The following is an 18805-nucleotide window of genomic DNA, read 5'->3' as shown; positions in this document are numbered from 1 at the left end:
GGCCGTGTGAAGTCTGCACTTGTTTACAACATTATGGAAATTTAATTGCCACACAGGTGCAGGACATGGGCGTGTTTCTAGCACACGGGCGTGTGACCTATATCCACACGAGCATGTGGAGCCTTGAAGCAAGAAATCTTCTAAGTTTTTCTTGAGCCCTCGGTTTGGTCTTGAACCACTTCAATTCTATGTTTTGGGCCTCGTAAGCCCAAATAAGGGATAGATTGCATATGAAAAGAAAATTCTTAAATTGATCAAAATTTTATGGCCCAATTTCCTAAAATTGGTTGAGTTTAAGTCCGGTAGCACCTCAGACCCTGTCCTGGCATTGGATACGGGCAAGGGGTGTTACACAAACATCCATTGGAAACCATTCGGGACCAACCCGGGTCCTTTAACTAACTTTAGAAAAATAACTCTTGAAACAGGGCACACGCCAGTGTGGAAGGGTAACACGTCCGTGTGGTCATTACAACATGGTCATGCTGTGGTCCGTGTGACACACACGGCCTAAGCATCTAAGGACACGCCCGTGTCCCATACCCGTGTGAATTAAATTCTAAATTCGAACCTATAGGGGTTGTCACACGGCCTGACACACGCCCGTGTCAATGGCCTATGTCCCTCACACAGCCATGACACGCCCGTGTCCTAGCCCGTATCTAAAATTCTTGACATTTTGTTTCTGACGTCAGCATCCAATAAGGGGTACAAGGCCAAGGCACACGTCCGTTGCCAAAGTTCGTGTCCTCTACACGGCTGAGACACACGACCATGTCTCTGCCTGTGTGTTTATTACTACGCATACTGACTTGCAAATTTTACGTGCAGGGGACACATAGCCAAGCAACACACCTATAAGGGTAACTGTATGTCACACACGGCCTAGACACACGCCTGTGTGTCTACCCGTATGGACAATATAAGGCTATCTACCAATCCCTTTGCCACCCTGAAACACCATCTAATGCTAACCAACATATCAAGTCTAACTTAATATGATTTCTCAACCAAACAGCCATAGCTAAGGCCTATATACATTTCTTATATTCAACCATGCCAACAATTTCACATTCATGAAAGACTATTGCATTCATATATAAACTTTCAATATTAGCCATTTTCCATGGATTTATACAAAATGAATCAAATGTTAAAGTAAGCCAACACATTTGGCCAATTAACAATGACACAAAACTCAAAAGTCAAGGTCCTATACAAGCCATAATTAAAATAAAAGATCTAACTATAACAAGTGCTTCGAATGATAGTGTAACTAGCTTCTCCAACGTAGGCAATGATCCTCGAGCGACTTTGGCGACACTATAAGAAAATGGAAAGGAAATAGGGTAAGCATAAAGCTTAGTAAGTTGCATGAAAATAATCATCAACTAATCATAGAACGATATGCACATAACTTTTCATAGCTTATTCATGAATACCATAAATAAACATATGTTCAACTTACTCATCACCATCCAATACAACTCATATTGCATACATTGAGCCCATATCTCATACATTTCAATTAGGTACCTGTACCACTCATCACCTGATTATAACTTTTCTCATTTTGATATAAATCATAAGCCATTTGTTGAGCCATTTGGAATACTACCAGATACTCAATAGCCCTAACATGGGTTAAGATACCGATGCCATTTCCCAAACATGGTCTTACACTGGCTTTCATATAGCGAGGCCGATTCCATGTCCCAAACAGGTCTTACACTGGCTCTCATCTATCGGTGTTGATGCCATGTCCCAGACAGGTCTTACACTGACACACAATAAGCTGACGCCATGTCCTAGACAGGTCTTACACTGGCTTGTATATCGCGAGGCTGATACATGTCCCAGACATGTCTTACACTAGCTCTTATCTCAATGCCGATGCATGTCCCAGACATGTCTTACACTGGCTCTCATGTTGTGGCTGATGCATGTCCCAGGCATATCTTACACTAGCACACATATCACCCATTATCACGGTACAAATATCCAAGTCTATTCCAAATGTTCAACGAAAGTCTTTACTACGTAAATTTCTCAACGTGTATTCTCATATTCAAAATCAAGACAATTTATGCCATATCAACTCAATTACACACCATAAAGATATAGTTGCATTATTAACATACAACTTACCTCGGATTACAAAATGTAGACGACTAGTTCGGCTTAGTCCACTTGTTTTACTTTTCCCTAGTTTAGGCCCGAATTTTTTAATTCTTAATCTATAATGATAAAAATTCACAATTTAATCATTTTATTGATCTAGGTACTCAACAATTCATAATTAGGCAAAATGACCATTTTGCCCTAGACTTTCACAAAATGACCATTTTACCCCTAGACCCAAAAATTGATTTTTATCACATTTTCTCATTAATCAAGCCTAGTCGAATACTTTTTATACTAGGAGCAGCCCACAATTCTCATTATTCCCACATTTATCAATTATTTTACAACTTATGTAAAATGGTCCTTAGTTAGGGTTTCCATGAAAACTACTTCACAAAAGTTATTTATTTCACAACCATGATTCATTTTCTTCCATAAAATTTGAAAAAAAATGAAAACTCTCATGGTAAAACCCTAGACTTTCAACCATTTTGCAAAATAGTCCCCTTAGTTGAAAGCTCATGCTACAAGGGTTTTAAAAGTACAAAAATCATCAAGAAAAACCATCAAGATCACTTACTTGTGAGGGTTACAAGTTGCTAAAATTTCAAGCTCTCAAAAACCCCCATTTTTTCTGAAAATTTCGGTGGAAGAGAAGGAAGAAATGAAAAAATAAAATAGGAAAAAACATTAATATACAACATTGATTGCGGGTGTTAGGCCTTTTTTGCTCCACTATTAAGCTATAAAATAACGCATAAATTAATTAACACAAATTTTATACAAATATACTCATATAATCAGCCACAACATATATAATAATATTAAAAATAATTCTTACCTCGATAGTGGTTCGAAACCATTGTTTCGATTGGGCCCAAAATCGGGCGTTACAAAGCAAATGACATAGAAAAAGAAAAAATTTAGGATATTCAAACTAAATTATATTAAAGTCTCACCAACCCAAACAATTAATTAGGGTTTAATAAACATTACTAAAAAATTAATTAAAAATTATAAATGGAAATTGAAATATGTTTTATCATACTTCAAATATGATATTAATTTCAAAGATCTTATGATTTAGTCATTATATTTGAAATCTCAATCCTAATTCAAAAGATTGTCATTAAATTTGTTAAGTCATTTTTTTTTTCAAAATCTTATACAAGAAACATTACCATATATATAATGACATGTTAATTTAAAATTTTCACGTAATACTCACAAAAAGGCCATGTTATTTTAGTTAATGGATTTATTAGCCACCTTTTGAGCTAAGACACTATAACAGCCCGATTAGGGCTTAGTCAAAATAGTGGTCTCGGGACCACAAATTTAGAGTCGAATAAATTATTTTATAATTTCTTAGATGTTATAACATGTTTTTAGGAGTGCATGAAAAATTGGTGAGTTAATTGTGACGTTTGTGAGCCCAATTGTGAAGAAGGACTAAATCGCATAAAATATAAAAGTCCTATTTTGATTTCTAAAAGTTCCAAATAGCTAGAGAACTAAATGGGGTCTTTAAGGCGTTGGCCCTTAGGAGGCATGGCCAGCCAAGGAGACAAGGGCGTCAATTTTCAAATTTTGGTAGTTAGGTGCTTATTTTGACAAATAGGAGAAATTAAAAGAAATATGATATCATCCGTTTTTTTATCTCTTTCTCCACCAAAATCAGCCATTAAGGGTTGAAAGCTTAAAATTTTAGCAACTTTAAGCCTTCATAGTAATGATTTCCAACCTTGTTGAATATTTTTATACTTTTGAGACACTTGAAGCATGAGCTTTCAAATAAAGGTACTATTTGCAAAATGATTAAGAGTTTAGGGTTTTTCCATGAAAGCCTATATGTAGTTTTTCGAATTTTATGGAAGAATATGAGTTTAAAATGTGTAATAAACAACTTTTGTGATGGGTTTCTTCATGAAAACCCTAATAGGGACTATTTGGCATAAGTTGGAAATTTGTTGATAAATGGGTGAGATAGTGGGAATTTTGGATCGCTATAAAGTATTAAGGGTTCAGCTAGGCTTTTGATAGGAGGAAATTCGATAAAATTGATTTTGCACCTAGGGGTAAAATGGTCATTTTGTAAAAGCCTAGGGGCAAAATAATCATTTTTCCAAAGTATAGATTATTGAGTGCCTAGATTGATAAAATGATAAAATTTGTGAATTTTTGTTATTATAGATTAAGAAATTCAAACTCCGAACTTAGACCGGAGGAACTAAGCAAATTGATTAGACTGACTTGACATCATATTTTGTAACCGAGGTAAGTTATATGTAAATATTACAACTACATTGCTAATGTGTGTGTTGATTTGTATTTGAATTAGTATAGCATGAATTGCTTGATTGTGGAATTGAGAAAGTATGATGATAATAGAGATAGTAAAGTTCCCGTTTGAACCTAGGAAATAAATAGGATATCCATGCCATGACATATGGGTTATTGTGGGCTAGTGTAAGACGTGTCTAGGACATGCATAGGCCACATTATGCGAGCCTATGTAAGACCATGTTTGGGAATGGCATCAGCTTCGAGATGAGTACTAATGTATGACATGTTCGAGACATGCATTAGCCTCGAGACGTAAGCCCAGTGTAAGACGTGTCTGGGACACGCATCGGCTACAAGATGATAGTTAGTGTAAGACCATATCTGGGATATGGCATCGGTACCCTACCCCATGTTGTGGCTTGTCGAATATCCGGTAAAGTTTCAAACGGTTCAATGGTGAGAGATGCAGTTTAAGCTAATGAGTAAGGTATAACTGTGTTGTGAGTGGTACAGGTACTTAATTGACATGCATAATATATGAGCTCGATATATGCTATGAGATTTATATGGATAGTGATGTGTAAGTTGTGCTTAAGCCATTTTTGTGTGATGAGTATGTTGAAGAATGGTAAAATTGTTGTCGTATATTTATTTATGTGCAACTTACTAAGCTTTATCTTACTCCCTCTCTTTTCCCATTTTCTTATAGTGACGCTAAATAGCTCGAGGATTCAACGGACTTCGGAGGCTACGATCACACTATCATTTGAAGCACTCAGTATAGTTAGACTTCTTATTTTGAGTATGGCATGTATATGGCTTAGACTTATTGTTTTATGTCCTTGAGAAATTAGCCAAATGTGTGGCTTGGGTTAAATCCTTCATTTTGTATAAGGCCATAGGTAATGGTCAATATTCATTTTGATATTGTATAGTAGATGTTACTTTTTATGGATGAGTATATTTGCACAATTTGTGGTTTTTTTGACCATATGATGTACCCCTGGTATTGGTATAGAGTGATCTATGCAGGTTATATAAGTAAGGTTGGCAAAGAGGCTTGGTAAATAGCCTTATTTTGTCCACACGGGTAAACACACGGGCGCGTGTCTAGGCCGTGTGTCAGCCCCATGGGTGTGTTGTCCGGTCATGTTCCCCCTGTACGTAAATTTTGTAAGTCAGCAAACATGATAGTAAACACACGGGCAGAGACATGCCGTGTGTCTCAGCCAAGCACACGGGCGTGTGCCTCAACCGTGTGACCATTAAGAAATGCTGAAATCAAAAAAAAAATGTCCAGGTTTTGCACACGGGCTAGGACAAAAGCGTGTCATGACCATGTGAAAGACACGGCCAGGAACACGAGTGTGTGCCAGGCCGTGTGAAAACCCTTGTAGGTATGAATTTGGAATTAATTCCACACGGGTGTCGGACACGGGCGTGTCCCTATATTGCCTAGGCTGTGAGCCACATGAGCCAACAACACGACCTTGTTAAATTGGTCTCACGGCGTGTTGCCCCTCCGACATGGGCGTGTGCCCCTGTGTCAAGTGTCATTTTTCTAAAGTTGACTAAAGAATCCAAGTTGGTTTCGAATGATTTCTGATGTGTGTTTTGGGCATCGATGGCCCATATTAAGGATGTTGATAAACTTGAGAAAGTTTTAAAATTTCCAAGTCTTGGAGACTCAAAATTGGTCGTAAGCACAAGTTTAAGTTAGGTACCGCCTCGTACTCTGTCCCGGCGTAGGATATGGGTATAGGGTGTTGCAGACACAATTTTCAAAATTGAAAACTATGGGGACAAAAATGGGAAATTGGAAATAAGCTTTTAATCGTATTAATATAAAGATCAAATTATGTTATTGGTATAATGCATCAGTTGCGGATTCAGTCCCTTTACCGTAATTTGGTCATTTTAGTTTCATTCTTTTGAATTTTCAAATATTAATTCTAATCCAAACCATAAATGTTTTTTATATAATTGAGGTAAGCGTTGAGGTTGCTTGAGATTGAACTTAAGCGTTCATGCCTACAACCTAAAACTCTTGCCATTAGGTCAAAGGGTTGTTGGGCCAAACCATAAATGTTAAATTCATTGTCATTTTCAAAATGTTATGCAAATTTACACACACATATATATAATATGTGTAATTTCATGTTAGCTGTATTTTCACATAATGCTCAATAATTCATGTTATTTTAGTTAATGGATTTATTGATTACCTTTACGTCAGGATTCAAATTTCAAAATTGAAAAATATAGTGATTAAAATGACCAAATTAAAAAATAAAAAGTAAATCCACAACTTACTATAGTACAATACTAATAATAGAGTTAACCTATCGAATTAACTCATAATAGTTAGATCAAAATTAAAATTTTAAAATTTAAAAATACAAAAAAATTAACTAAATTAAAATACAAAAATTAAATCAATTTAGGCTAATAACACATCACTTCATTTCAGTCGGGCCCTTTTTATTTAGAAATAAATTTCCTATAAGATATTCAAATACGATGATTTAATTGCCGTGCAATTTTTGGGATGGTTAACTTGCAACCAAAGAATCTTTGAGAAAATAAGCATATGTCAGTGCCACTATGGTTTATTGAACAAAATATTCTTGGTAAAGTAGAAACATAAATAAATAAATAAAAAGACCAACTAATAAAAATGTGCTTTTTGATGGAATCAAAATGCCGTTCTTTATATTGCTTTATCTGTGAGGTAATTAATGTATTCACAACTGATAACACAAGTGGTAGTGGTCGGTCACCACTAATGTCAACAAGGGAACAGTGTAAATGAGGGCTCTATCTCTGTATTCCTACTACCAAAATTAATCCTTTGTAATTTCTCATGACACCAAATTAACTGATCTGTGCTTATTTTCAACATGTTTAAAACTCTCGAAACCAATTTCAGCTCAACTTGAGCGATGAACAATGTATGATCTAATAGATTTCTCTGATGTTGCCTTTGGAGCCTCTTTATTATGCAGTTTGTATTCTCTGGATTTCCTTTAGCCTTTTCTCCTTCTGCATGGGATGATAATATAAGAAACAAGCGGAAAACTTGGAAATAATTTGTATTCAAAAAGAGGTTGAGGAAGCATACTTTTTGAAGTTCAGTTCTAACATCCATCAAAAGTTCCAAGTCAATAGGGTCATGTGGAGCAACCTGCGCTTGCTGGGAGTCTTGAGTCGCATTCGTGTTGTCTTTGTCGCTCGAAGGAATTCCCATAAAACATGCATGGATTCCTCAATCATATCACTTAACACTCCATTTGATACTGCATCTTCTAATTTATATTTGAACAATCATCTGCAAGGGCATTCACCATACTGATGCTTTACACAGTTTCTCAAGAATTAATAACTTGTTGGAGACTATATGTATAGATTAAGATCAGATCTCATTAATTACCTTAATAACTGGAACTTGAAGTAGAAGTCTCAGTGCACATCTGTTTTTGCATAATTTTCAACTCTTGGTCTGTCTTGAAAGGGTTCATCCTCTAAAAACCTTTGCACAAGCACTTGAAAACGTTGAAATTCCTCAGCAGCTTGATTATACTGATGAGTAGCGAGACTGTCACATTCCCACAACCTTTTACTTTCCATATTGCCAATGAAGTATTTCCCAGGAAAGGCATACTTGTCCAACATAGACGGTTTCAAAGGCCATGTGCAAATCTCTAATCGACTTCATTGCTGGATCAGCCTCAGGCTTCTGTTGTTTAAATGGCCATACATTATGTGAGAGAATGGACTTAATTGCTGGACCTGAAGATCTTCCAAATGCACTGCTTAGTCGAACTGGGTCTTTTAGTTGAAGTAAACCTAAAGTTCAATGGATCATCACCAAAAAAAGAAACAACTCAATACAGTAACCTCATTTCTCCTTCATAAGGAATTTAGAATCTTGGACGGTGTTTAGGACAATTTAGAACCATAATGAGACATGGAAACGGGGTAGTTACGATATGAATGGGTTGATGGACTTCCAGAGAAGGGGGAAAGGTGGATCACATGGCATTAAAACATTAACACCTGATAGAGAGTGGTTTTATCATGAATTTGAGGAGTGAAAAAGCAATTATGTGCACATTAATTAGTAAAATGATGATGGGAATAAAGAGAGATGGAGACCCACCAAGCAACTGAGGAAAAATAGAAAAAAGAAGCTGAATTTTCTAAAGATCATATGAGACAAGGAGAACCCAGAATTATTTCATTAATGCCCTACCAAGATACCTATAGCAAAAAAAAAAGAAAAAAAAAGAAAAAAAAGAAAACCATAACCATAGAAAGAAAAAAGAAATGAAATGAGGTTCATTGGTGACTTACTGACAGCATGCATCGTCTGGGAATTCAAAATGTCCAGTTTCCTCATTTTATCAGAGTAACTCTTGTATACCTTTTGAATTTCAGCAATATGATATTTGTGATCGTATTTTTCTTCAATTTTTAGTGGCCCTAGCTGTTCCACCATCTTTGGAGACTCAAAGTCTTCTAAAATAGTTGGAAGCCCCCCAGTCCTTGCTAATTTGAGTTCTATTTTCAGCCGCTCCATTAAATCATCATCTTCTGACGAGAACTCTGAATCATCCTCATTGTCTGCTTCTTCTTGCTCATCACAACTGGAGAAGATGAACTCCTCCCGCAAGGTCGTTTGCTGAGTTTTTTCAGGGGAAACCATTGAGTTGAACTCTTCCTCATCACCTTCGTCCTCCATGCTTAAATCTTCCCCCATTACACGCAACTTTTCAGACAGCGGTTCCAATTCTATGAATTCCTCGTCAGAATCATTGATGGGACTTCGTATGATCTTGCTAGTGCGTTCATGAATTCCGTGCTCCATGTTTTGGGCATCGGTTAGCACATAACTTATGTCCAGTCTATTGGCCAACACTTGATGAGTAATAGACTCAACGTCAACCACGTTGTTTCTTGGGCTAAATATCTCCCCATCTTTTTACGTCTTTCTATACACATGTCAATCACGAAAAAGTAGTCCAAATTGTCTTCAACATGATCACCATGACCTTGCATGTCACTTGCGTCTTTCTCTGACCTTTCCTCAACTGATTCATCTGCTTTTACTTTAAAAGAATCTTTTGTTTCAATCTCCCCGTGCTTTGGTTTCTCCGATAACTTCTCAACAGAATCCTTTGGTATCTCTTAACAACATCTTCTATTTTGATGATGTTCTGCTCTGGTTTTTTCTCCTCAACTGACTCTTCTTGTTTGATATATTTCTCAAAATCCTTTTCAAAGAAGAATCTCAGACCAGATTCCTCTGTTTCATTTTCCAAAACAAAATCTGTTTCCCCTAGCTGTGGTTCCTTCTGCAAAACGTTTTCAAGCATCAAACTTTCTGATATCTCTTCAACAGGCTCCTCTGTTTCCCTTCCATCAACGAAATTTACCTGCAGAAAATTCTCAACTTTTTCAACAGTAAAAATCTCCCCAGGATCCTCAGCTTCAACCTCAATTTTCCCAATATCAGCATCGGCAGAGTCGCTTGAAACAAGAAATCTACCATCGCAATTGGCAGAACCGATATAAAATTCATGAACAGAATAGCTCTCAGCTTTGGGTTCTTCAATGAATCCGCTAAAACCTTTCCTATACAAAAACTCATACTTGCTTGAGCTTGCCACCAATGAGGAGTTGTCTGCTTCTCTCTTCCTTGATCAACATGATCACTGTTCTGTCTCTCTTTCACCCCATCAAAGTTTGAATCCGAACATGCCCGGAATCATTCTCTGCAAAGCGTTTAATGGCTGAAGGCCTGCAAAACACCTCCAAACAAACAAGCAAAAAATAAAGCATTAATCCAGTACCTTAAACCCTAAGAAAAGCAACAACTTAACAAAACCAAAGTGCCAAACCTGAACAAGTATCCAAGTATTGATCCAAAAACATAAGCAATGAACTTGGAGAGAAAAACCCAGAAGGAAGCAACAACTGGAAGCATATTCGTATACAAAAACCCATGCATAAAACCAAAACGAAATTCAAAATGGGTTTTCTTCAACATCATAAATCTAATGGTACACAATCGATCTTAATCAAAGCTAAAATAATTTCTCTCCCCATCAAAGAGTAATATTCATTGGACAAAGTGGAACGTCCACTCGTTTCGAAAGTGAAATATTTGGACTCAAGTTGATTGTCGAAAGGCGAGATTTATGGAGGAGAGATTTAGAGAGAGATTGGGGGGGGGGATTTACTTATATGGTGCTTAAGAAGAAAAAGGAAATCGAGAAAAGAGGCTTTGATTTCGAGGAAGATTTTCAATTATAAAGTTTGAACAGTTAAAAGAGTTTTTGTTTCAGTTTGTTGGAATATTCTTAAGCACCATATAAGTTGAGTCAAATTTTTCGTTAATGTTAAAGAGGGGAAGAAATCGAATTAATTAATAAATAAATACTATTTTTACAAAGCTCGGTTCTTGCAAGGTTATTGATAATAATATTGATATTAATTGAATTAAAATTTAATCTGATAGATTTTATTGATTTTTTTAATATAATATTGAATGCATACGTTTAAGATTTTGAATGATCAAGATTTTCAAACCTCTCAAGATTAGATATTAAAGTCTTAAGGTTGGAAAAAAGATTGTGATTAAATACCAAATATAAGGCTTGTAAATCACAGTGAAACGAATATGTTGACTAAAAAAGGAGGATTATGTTGGGCCAATCATAAAGATTCCAAATGATTCTTTCCTTATAAAGAAGTGAATTAAAGATACTATAAACTTTATCATACATGTATGTTTATAGAAACTACATATTTTGAATATAGATGTATATCTAAACTACTCTCACATAATGTAACTTATTTTAAATATGGAAAGTCTTTTTTGTAATTTTAAAATTGAGTTAGTGTCTAGTTGACTCGTGACATTAACTCAATCAGAAATTTTATTAATAACATAGATATATAATTGGTTAAGGTAATAAAGTATGAAAAATAAAATTAAAATGTATAAATAAATTAAATTAAAGCTGTAATTAAGTGGTAATTTCAAGGTTTTTCCAATGTAATAATCGGCATGAGTTTAAATACCATAATATGCATATTTTTATTCTTTTTTCAAATTAAAAAGATTAAAGCACCTTCAGATAATATAATTTATTTTAAATATGAAAGTTTATTTTTGTAATTTCTTAACGAAGTTGGTCCTTCGTTAATTTGTGACACCAACTCAACTAAGGAATTTATTACATATGAGTACGAAGGACTCCACTAGTAAAGTTAACATAACTGATGATATCCTAAACATTAAATTTTTCGTAGATGATAGAATTGAAATTGAGACTTTCATATTAAACACTATAAGGAAAATAATATAAATTGTAATGCGGCTTTCCTTCCTCGTAGCTTAAAATAGTTATAAAATAACAAGAAATGTTGGATAAGGGTGGTTTCACTAAATTAAGTCGATTTTGTTACAGTATATGAATAATATATAAATATTATATGGTAATACGGTAATGAGTCAAAAAAAAAAAGGAAATACAGTGACAAAAGTGAATCATAATTCATATGAATTCAAATTGAATATTGTTTAATTCCTTTGTCTTCGAAGTGAAGTCCACATATTAAGTAATTGCAAATTGAGACTGAGCTCCTTTAGAAAGCTCAAAAATATGATGTACGTCTTCGAAGGAGTAAGATGTATTGGGACTTGTAAGAGAGTCGTTGGTTGTCAGGAATTAAAGAAAGCATCGTTAAGTTGTATTAAGAGTTTATTCTGTTAATGAAAGTTCTATAAAGATTCATAAATACTTGAGGATTGTAATGGAAAACCTTCAAAGGATAGAGATGTTTATATAGAAATTGAGGCCCAAAAGAAGTTTGATAAAACTTATAATTCATACAAAGTATACGAAGTTAATTATATAGGAAAAAACTAAAGTCAAAAGTTTCAAAAAGTACAATTGTTATGGCAATGCATTTGCATATCTTTATTTTGGGGAGATATATTCCATAATGGTGTTGCCGTATATGGAAGAAACTGGGAACCAAAACCTTTCATAAACAAAAGATAACTACCATTATAATTACAAATTGAGCACCAAAAATCATTTCGTACGAAATGTTATGCGATGAAAGGTTCAGATTATTAATCAGACTTGACTCTATTCAAGAAATCAAAGAAAGATTCAAATTATTAAAAAAAAAGGTGAACAATTGTTACAAAGAAAATATCGATTACGAAGTAGTCAATGAGGCATTTGGAAGTTTCATCATAGGAAAAGATATGTTGCTTTGGCATTTTGGCATTTAAGAAAAAATTGAATTCCAAACTCATTGGACCATGTGAAATTTTTGATGGATTAGATTTTTTTTGACATACTTGTTAGTTTTACTACTAGAATGGGAGGGAATTCACAATAACTTATATATATCAATGCTTTGAAGGAATAGATTAGATCTTTCTTCTGTTTTATCCCTCGAAGATGATAGTGGTATAACTTGATTTAGTATATAAGGAGAAATTGATTAGAATATTTAATGCAGGAAACAAAGGAAATGAGAATCAAAAGTATATCATTTGTCTCTATATGTATGTATGTTTGTATGTATGTGCGTATGTATGTATGTAAATATGTATGTGTGTATGTATGTATGTATGTATGTATGTGTGTATGTTTGTGTGTGTATGTATGTATGTCTGTATGTGTATGTATATATGTGTGTATGTTTGTGTATGTATGTATGTGTGTGTATGTGTATATATGTATGTATGTATGTATGTATGTATGTATGTATGTATGTGTGTGTGTGTGTATGTATGTATGTATGTATGTATGTATGTATGTATGTATGTGTGTGTATGTATGTATGTATGTATGTATGTATGTGTGTGTGTATGTGTGTATGTATGTATATATATGTATATGTATATGTATATGTATATGTATATGTATATGTATATGTATATGTATATGTATATGTATATGTATATGTATATGTATGTATGTATGTATGTATGTATATAAGTACATATGTATGTACATATGTATATATATATGTATGTAAGTACATGCGTACGTACGTAGGTATGTATGTGCGTGTGTGTGTATGTGTAACACCATTCAATCGTATTCAATGCCGAAATAGGGTTATGGAGTATTACCGGACTTATACCACATTTTAAATATACATTTCACATACAATTAATCAAATCATATACATTCCATTCACAACCAAACATTTTGTCCTTAATTCGAGCCTACGAGGCTCAAAATATGCAATGGGAGTGGTTCGGGACTAAATCGATAGCTTTGGAAACTTTTTGAACATTTAGAAAATTTTTCCAAAAATAGGGGACACACGCCCGTGTGGCCTGCTCGTGTGTCACACACAGCCAACAGACACGCCTATGTCATAGGCCTTGTGGACATTCAAAATGGGAGCACATGGCTATGTCCCAACCTGTGTCCGACCTCGTGTAACTCTTTGACTTGGGTCACACGGCCAACATACACGCTCGTGTGCCCTAAAATTGGCCATACACACCCGTGTGCCAAGCCGTGTGCTAGGCTGTGCCAAACCTGTAGGATATATTGACTTATGCTACACGGCCAAGTCACACGCCCGTGTGTGAGGCCTTGTGGAGCATACTGACTTGATTTGAATTTCAACACCAGGGGCCACACGGTCGTGCAACATAACCATGTGTCACACACGGTTGAGACACACGCCCGTGTCTCTACCCGTGTGGATAAAAATAGACTATTTACCAAGCCATTTTGCCACCCAAGTTGCATAAACCTACACCGAACCAAATTGCATAATTCATTGCATAAAATAGGCATCTAAGTCAGCTCCAAACAAGTTCAATTCATGCTTGTCTCATACCATTAATCACAATATACAGAAATCTCAAAGTTTACCAATTCATTCATGTCAAAATCATAACCAAAACCATCTAAATAATCCACCTACTATATGCAATATTTTGCCTCCACATAACATGATAATACATCTCTAATATTAACCCATTACTACCTTCAATATTAAATCTCAATAAGCCATTCACAAGACAATTATAAACCACAAATCAAAGGCCATTTGCATATATATATATACATCCAAAACAACCAAAATGAGACAACTTTCATAGCTATGCACAAGACCAAATATTTAACATTTACAAGACATTTCAAATGACACAACACATTACCAAATATACCAAAATGACCAAGTCCCTATACATGCCATCTACTTAAAACATAAGCTCAAAAGTACCAAATTGACAGCTGGATAGTGTGATGTAGTCTCCGATGATCCCCAAGACTGAGCTAGCTTTAAGATCTCTATAAAACATGGAAAAATAAAAAAGTAAGCTTCATATCTTAGTAAGCTCGTATGAAATAAACTCAATCTTAACATGAATATACAAATCATCAATTTGAACATAACAACATGTAATTCATTTAGCTAACAAACCTTTCACATTTTCAATCATAATCTTATATATGAACTTCACAACTTCTTCAATTTAAGCTTATACGATTCATGTACATACCTGTATCATCTCTTATCAATCTCACACAAGCTGTTAATCAAGACGTAGCTACATGGTGCTGCTCACACAAGCTGTCAAGTATCCACAACACATGTCGGTATACTCAGCCACTAGTAGGACGTACAAGACTAGAACCCAGAACACATAATCACAATAATCCCCTAATGACATGTCACTAGTATCCAAATCTAATCCTAAGGTTCAACCGGGATTTCTAACATCGAATCATCCTTGAATCATTGTCAAACATGTCTGTAATCTCGTATTAATAATTTATTCAATATAAAAGCATTTAAAACACATTTATAATGAAACTTATTACATACGAACGTACCTCGAATGTAAAAATGGATAAACTATTCGATTAGTCGAGAACTTTGTTTTTCCCTCGATCTAGACCCAAGTTTCACTTTTCTTGATTTATATGTAATTAAAATTAACTTATTTAATCATTTCTATATTCAATTTAGTCCAAAATTCACTTTAAGGCATTTTTACACATATGCTCGAGAGGGATTATATTAGGATTACCCATTCGGGCTAAATTCTTTCTATAATGAGATCAATAGGATTACTTGTTCGAGTTAAATCCCATCCGTAACAAATGCAGGACCTCATTCATTTCAGGAAAGCACATATATTCATCGGAATTTAATATTCAAACGGAGTTTAACCCATTTTTTCACCGTTTCAAACATGTATTCAATTCTTCATCATAGAAATCAAATAATTCACCTCAATACATACAAACACAACATTCAATTTAACATATTTACATGCTTGATTAAGTTACACGAACTTACCTCAACACTTGTTCGCTTAAATAATCTACTAATCCAAAACCTTTTCTTTTCGTCGATCTAACCTCAAATTTGTATTGTCCAGATCTATATAAATAACTTTAATCAGCAATTTCACACATGTCATTCATTTGGACTCATTTTAAGTCCTAGGAAAAATTACCATTTTGCCCCTAACTTTTCCATAAATTCCAATTTTGTCCCTAGGATCAGAAAATGAAACTCATGCAATCAACTTCCTATTCCAAGCCTAACTGAAATTTCAACATATAATTTACAGCACATATTTTCTATAAATTTTATAATTTTTCATCAATTTTTACAACTTTACATTTTAGTCCCTAAATCATGTTTTCATCAAAAATCATTTTGTAAAAGTTGTTTATCTATCAACAACCTTTCATTTTCTACCATAAATTTTAAACTTTAAGCATATTCATCCATGACCCAATTTCCATACCTTGATAACTTTTCAAATTGATCCTCCAAATAGATAGATTAAGCTATCCCGGTTTTAAAAATATCAAAATTACTAAAAAACGAGACAAGGAAACTTATCCAATTTAGCCATGAAAGTTTCTTCTCTCTCTCCTAAGGTTTCCATGTGCTTTAGGTTGAAGATGACATAAAAATAAGATGATATTTCTTTTTCATCTTTTAATTAATTAAATTATTTCAAATTCCAATTTAGTCATTGCCCTTTTTCTAAATTTCCTTGGATGAGTCAATAAAATATCTACGTACTTTTCTTTAATGGTCTAATTACCATATAAAGACCTCAAGTTTTGAATTCCAAAGCTATTTAATCCTTCTAGCTACTAGAATTTAACTTTTGCATTTTATGCAATTTAGTCCTTCTCGTAATTAAGCACATAATCGATAAAATTTTCTTATCAAAATTTTCACATGACATTTCTAACATATTACAGACCATGTAATAAAATAAAAATAAATTTTATTTTCGGATCGGATTTGTGGCCCTGAAACCACTGTTCCAATTTCACTGAAAAATAGGCTGTTACATTAGCTTTCAACTCTGCTAAAATCGAACAATCATCGGACAAAGTTAGTCTTGTATTCATCACTCTCAACACAAATAGAGATTTTCTACTCAAATCATCTACGACTACATTTGCTTTCCCCGGATGATAATCAATTACTAACTCATATTCTTTCAATAGCTCAAGCCATCTTTGTTGTCGCAAGTTCAAATCCTTCTGAGTCATTATGTATTTCAAGCTCTTATGATCAGTAAGCATTTTTCACCGTACAAATGATGACACCAAATTTTCAATGCAAAAATAATAGCAGCTGTAAACTGAAAAATATATAGGATTTTTCCTATATAATTCGTCACATTTTTACTTAAATTTGTTGTTAAAACCAAGTAATTATTTAATAAGTTAATGAAATATATGAAATATATGAAAAATATGAAAAATATGAAATTGGGACATAGAAATTATTAAAATATGATTTTATGCTTTATTATATAGTTTTCATGCAGAAAATGGCTTCTTTTATATTAATTTGAGCATATTATATTTTCAAGCTATAAAGTGGGCCATGCATGATTAAATTAAATAATAAAATATAAATTTATATTTAATAATTTATTTTAATATATTTCATTAATAAATTAGGTTTTAATTAATTAATTAAATTGATTAATTAAAGTGGTTAAATTATATTCTTTGGTCCTTTAAATTATCTACTATTGTTGGACAGGTCTAAAAGCTTTATGTTGATTACAAAACCATCCAAATGGAGGACCAAGTCAACCCAAAATTTGGTTGCATGTGGATGTTCATAAATCAAATTTTGGTTCAATTACACAAGCTCCTTGAAGAGTTGAAGAAATAAGAGATTTACCCGGAGATTTGCAATTGATCAAGTCCTGATCCTGATGATGTTGTGGCACTTAAATCAAGCAAAAATCAACCACACTCCCAGAAATCATGGTCGGCCACTCTTGGATGAAGATTCAAATGATGGACACTCTATTTTTAGCAAACTAGCTCCCTTGCCTCACCTATAAATAAGACCCCATTTCTCACATATCCATCATCCCTCACTCATTCATCATTCTCTCCTCTCTCAACTCTCTTAGCTTTCTTTCCCCCTTAGGCCTATCATCATCTATGCATAAGGATTTTTAGCAAATTAGCCTCTTGAAGAGCCCTTGGTTGGCCACCTTAGAGAGCCATCAGTAAAGGAGCAAAGCGAAGGAATGAAGGAGCCCTTGTCAGTTAGAGTCTTGGGTGACAGCCACTTTGATTTGAGTTTAATCTTTCTTTTCTTTAACTTAATTCAAGAATGTTTACTATGTGTTTACTGTTCTTGTTTACAACAATGATAGCTTAATTTTATTTAAGTTAAGATGTGTGACACCCCTAATTTGACCCTAGTCGAAAAGTAGTTTCGGGACCACAAAATCGAGTCATAAAAATAATTAGCCGTCATATTTTATGACTATTATATGTGAATACGAATGTGTGAAAGTTTTAAGCTCTGATTTAGTAAATTGCATGTGAATTTAGTCAATAGGACTTATGTGTGACACTTTTGAAATGTGATAGGTCAAAACATAAGGATCTATTAGTGCATGAAATAAAAAGGGTGGACTTGCATGTCAATTTCCCCCCTAATTAGTAGTGGCCGGCCATGAGCATGAGAGTGGACAAAATGTTATGGGGTGAAACATGTTGGAAACATGTTGTGTTAGTGTGTTATGGGAGAAAGAATATAATAAAAGTTAATGAAATAAATGAAAAAACATGTTTGAGGTGAAAATAACAAGGCCATTTTCTTCTTCTTCTTGCCGTGAGTTGAGAAAGAAAATAGAAACCTTTGAGCTTAGGGCATTCGGCAAAAGAAGGCTTCAAATAAGGTAAGGTTCATGTTATTTTCTTTGAAAAGTTGTGAATTTTGGTTGGTTTTGAAGCTTGCAACAAGACCCATGTGAAAATTTTTGTGTTCATGAAGCATGTAGCAATCGGTCATGAGCTTAATGGGGTATATTTTGTATGTTTGATGA

The 18805-nt window shown here is 34.1% G+C and overlaps 1 pseudogene; it reads right to left on the bottom strand.

Annotated features, from left to right (window-relative positions):
* Positions 1 to 7079: 7079 nt before the first annotated feature.
* On the bottom strand, positions 7080 to 9387 carry LOC121218154 (uncharacterized; annotated as a pseudogene).
* Between the last annotated feature and the right edge of the window lie 9418 nt (positions 9388 to 18805).

The sequence above is a fragment of the Gossypium hirsutum genome, chromosome A03, assembly GCF_007990345.1.
Source record: "Gossypium hirsutum isolate 1008001.06 chromosome A03, Gossypium_hirsutum_v2.1, whole genome shotgun sequence".
In the NCBI taxonomy this organism is placed as follows: domain Eukaryota; kingdom Viridiplantae; phylum Streptophyta; class Magnoliopsida; order Malvales; family Malvaceae; genus Gossypium; species Gossypium hirsutum.
Note: the sequence above shows the minus strand (reverse complement) of the source record. Positions and strands in the feature narration are given on the sequence as shown.